This window comes from Chaetodon auriga, chromosome 4, assembly GCF_051107435.1.
Source record: "Chaetodon auriga isolate fChaAug3 chromosome 4, fChaAug3.hap1, whole genome shotgun sequence".
Classification (NCBI taxonomy): Eukaryota; Metazoa; Chordata; class Actinopteri; order Chaetodontiformes; family Chaetodontidae; genus Chaetodon; species Chaetodon auriga.
In genome coordinates this window covers 2,404,885-2,409,604 of record NC_135077.1, presented here as the reverse complement: position 1 = coordinate 2,409,604, position 4,720 = coordinate 2,404,885, and positions in this window count along the sequence as shown.

The following is a 4,720-nucleotide window of genomic DNA, read 5'->3' as shown; positions in this document are numbered from 1 at the left end:
ACACAAGTTTCTATTGTGACTTCCTCCTCAGGCGTCCAACTCCTCCTCCTCCACCCGCGGGATCCAAAACATAAACAAACAAACAGACGCTCAACTTGTGGTGGGGAGGCAAAGAGATTTAAGGTGCCCCGGTTTTGATTTCTTCCATTTCTTTGTTGCAGGTTTTTAATTTCTTTGTAGCCACCTGTGTCTCCAATATGGTGCTCATCCCTCCTAATCGATGGCCCCTTATTGGGTTTCTGCGTTTGGTCAAATATCTCATCGCTCTCTGGCCCCTCAGGCAACAGGATCCAAACTAATAAGAAATCTCCTCAGTCTCTTGGGTTGGGTCTACAGATGAAAAAAATGATTAGTGCAGAGATAGTATGTATCTGTGACCGAAAACCAGATTTTCAACAAGTTTGCCAACTTAAAACTAAAGCTTCCAACAAGGAAGTTGACATGTCGACTGATCTTGAGGAGGATGTTTGCCCACGTGAACACTGAGCTGGTCTGATTTGAAAGAGATCTCGTCTCTCTGTCAGACTTTCTGTCCAAACTGAGGAGCTTTCACATCCATCCATTTTCCAAAAATGTTAAATGCTAAAAATGCTGATATTGTGAGGTGAAAAAAAAAAAAAATAAATAAAGAAATCCTAAATCTCTGATGCATTTCTATGAAGCCAGCCTTCTTTTGCTTCTAAGTGCTAATTTCAAATGTCAGTGCAGCTGATGATTATGTTATCAGAAGTTTTACATGCGTAAAACAATAGTTTCATTGATAGTCTTAAGTGCAGCGGTGTGGGCATTGCCATTCACTTTGATTAACAGGTAGCATTTATAAGCCTCAATCAAATCACCATTTTATTATTATGCAGAAAAACCTGAAAATGAAAATGTGTTTGGCTACACTGAAACACAACATATGTCAAATCAGTTTTATTCATGTAGCCTCAAATAACGAATCACAAATGTGCCTGAAAGGGCAGCGAGTGCTGACAGCGAGCAGGAGGCAGCAGCGCCGAGGCTCAACGTCCTGACACGAAGCAGGGTCACCAATCTGTGACTCCGTCCTCCCTCCATTTATTGTTCGAGTTCACCGTTTTCTTTTCATTTCAGTTTGGACTGAGAACTGTTTGTTTCTCCATGTAAATGTAAGAGTCGAGCAGAGTAAAGCTTTACTGTCCTCCGGGGGCAGTTTGGCCTGCAGAGTCTTCAGATTCTTTGGCTTCAGTGCCGACATGGTCCCAGACAGCTGTGTTTGCTTGTTGTGGGGATGTCTCAGAGTTGTTGCAGCCATCGCTTCACAGGTGCTGCTTCTGAATGTGGCCTTTTGTACCTGAAAGGGTCGAGCGCTTGAGATTTTGTTTGGTAACCCCGGTGAAAAGCGCAGCTAGGACATGATACAGCTGGATACAGTAATCTTGCTGACGGTGTTGGTACATAATTTGCTGCAAAGAAATAAGCAAACATGCACACACCTATGTCTACACGCTTGTCTTACATGTTCGAACCCTCAGTGACTAAATATCTTTTAACTCTGTCGACAGCGATCAGAGCTGCTAACCTGTCGGCTTTAACCTTGATCTGATCCTCCCACAAACTCCTAAAATGAAACTCCTTCATAATGAGGTGTGGCTAAAATGCCCTCACTCGTAAAACTAAAATTTCCTCTCACAAAGATAGACATACAGTATTGTAGCGGGCGCACACACACACACACACACACACACACACACACACACACACACACACACACAAACACACACACACACACACACACAGACAGGCTCTCAAGCACAGCAGGAAATAAAAGGCCTCTTTAAAAGTGGCTCACCATGCAAGTAGGGTCAGGGTAAGAGAGGGAGAGAGTAATGCATTAATGTTTGACAGTAAGATAACATTTCTAATGTCTGAGTCTGTCTATCTCTTCTGTGTGTATACAGATAAACAGAGTGTGTGTAAGACAGACAGAGGTGGGAGGGGAGAGAGTGTGTGTGCACACAGAGAAAGGAAGAGAGAGAGTACCACTTTGGAGTAAAGCTGTCATTACTCCGGCTGGCGCACTCCCTCATAAATACTGATAATGAGATGTTTTCAGCAGCCTAATCATTTGCCAATGTAGCTGTAGGTAATGTGAGAGGAACACTCTCTTTCCTCTACTTCTGTCTGAAGATGACACTCGACGTTCTATTTATTCATTGGTATTACTCCAGCTAGTCTAACAGTGGGAGATACAAAAGAGCAGGCTTTCTCGTGCAGCTCTGCAGAAAAAGAAAGACGAGAGGAAAATCTCCTTCTCTGCAGTCTTTAAAAGAAAAATTCAGTCATTCTTCTACAACCCGATAAAAAAAAAAAAAAAAAATTAAAAAAAAGACAATATGCGGTATTTCATGCCTTCCCTAATCGGCTTCATTGATTTTTGTAAATATATGCATATTCTGAATTTGGGACAGAAGCAACAAAAGAAGTTTGTGGAACGCTCCAAAAACACCTGTTTGGAACATTCCACAGGTAAACAGGCTGATTGGTAACAGGTGAGAGGATCATGACTGGGTATGAATCAGTCGTTCACAAAGGATGGAGCGAGATTCACCACTTTGTGAACACATGAGTGGATGAAGGAGAAGAACACATGGACTCACTTCAGAAAACTGTTGTCAGCAAAAACACTTTGTTTGCAAATGGCTGAATTCTGATTTTATTTCCATTTCACACTGCATCCAGACTTTGACAGCAGCGGTGATTTGATCCAGCACTTCAAACAGCCCAGTCTATCTAGCCTTTATTTATCCAGGGAAGTTTTACTGAGGAAACCCAAGGCATCATTTCAACTACAATCTGGGCTTTGTTTCACTATATTTGCAATGTGCACGCTGCAATGAGCAGCATTTTCTGTCGTGCTAATTTTGGCATATTTCGCTAATCAAACAAACACCAAAACTTGTGACCCTTGCATGAGCGCTGATGCACTTGAAGTTTAGCTGCAATGTGCAAGCAACAATCATGAAGTGAAATAGGAAGTCGCCACCGGTCACTGTCTACGTGCGAGACTGCACATTGCTTTTTTGAAATGGGCCCTGATCTGATGGCAGCAGTTGTAGCTTCAGGGGCGAAGCTACACTCCTCATGACTCAAGGCGTCTGACTTTGACACCTAAAAAACATACACAAAACATACAGCTCCATCTGATCTTCTGTTGACAGTCAACATGGTTCCTTATAACCTTGACAACCAAAATCTTTCCCAAACAGTGATAGATAATGATAGAGGTGGCTGATCGGAAAACAGTTTTCATCTTTAACTGCCTCCTTTCTTGTGATTATTTGGCTCCTAGTGAAGATACCAGGCACATCTGTCACTGTTGTTTTAGTGACACACCTTGAATATCCATGTCAGAACGTCGCCTCCGTAAAGCACAGGCGACGCTGCATAACATGTTTGTTCGTGTGTGGGTCTGTGTATTTGGAGCCTCTCTCTCATCGTTTGTACCAACAGGTTCACTGTGTGATGTCCTAAAAGAGTCTGGGAGTTTCCCTCTCCAGGACGGCCACATGAAGGGCCTCAGGCGCCCCCTCTGCTCTTGCTCCCTGGCTCAGAATGAACTGAGATCTCTGGAGGCATACCCAGGAAAAAATAAACAAGAAAATGTCTTTGAAAAGCAGCCATTGACACTCCACTATATATATCTTTCCTATGGGCCATCACTCTAATGGATGTTCCCTAAGAAGCTCTATGAAAGCACTGTACAGCATGTCATCTTCCGCTGCCTATCTTCCACTGGCCATTAACCAGCATCCTTGATCATTTTAATAGTCCCTCCATACTGCCTCTCTCCGACTCCACAGTGATTGGACAAACACTGGTGTCCCTAGTGATACGAGAGGAATACATTGAGGAGCTATTGTGGTTTTCCATGGCCTCGCTGTGTATTGTTTACTGGGTCTGCTTGATTGCCCTCTGTCCAAATCAGAGGGTACAGGCAGGCAGGGCAGGGGTCTACAGGGACGCACTGTGTTGTGGACTGTCCCAACGTGCAAAGAATATTCACTCAACCCATGGCGCTGAGGGGGAACCCATCCATAGCTCAGTAAACACACACACACACACACACACACACACACTGTAGGAGTCATACATTTGTGCACCAGGGACCATATGGCCGTGCATAAATGTCGGGTGTGTGTTTTCGACAGTGTGTGTGGTGGGAAGCCATGTCTATCTCCACGTCACAGATAATTACCCCCTGTGTGACTTTGCTTTTCACAGTGGGGAAACAGCAGACCCTCCTCGCTGACCGTGGCACACACGGCTCCGGCGTGATACAACCATATGTTATTTGAAATGAAATAAATGAAATTGAATATATACATACCGTGCGTCTTTTCCTCTGGCCTTTTCTTTGCTTTATTTTTTAATTACCCTCTCTCATCTCTGACCGTAGCTCGAGGTCACAGAGCTCGCTGCTAGTGGCAGCCATTTCCATGAAAACAGAAAAAAGAGCCGCTTTTGTCTGTTGTAATCTTCACCCACCTTTGATTTTTATCTGTTAATCCCTTGCTTAAAACTCATAATTAAGCTAATTAGACGCTCTACCTTTGTACAATTGCATCTCATTGGACAGATAGTGGGAATATTCCACGAGCAAGGTTACATCTCTTGAGCTAGAATTCGATAAATGCTAAAAGCCAACGCATTCATTCAAGCTTTAAATACTTTCAGTAGATGGATTTTTTTCCCC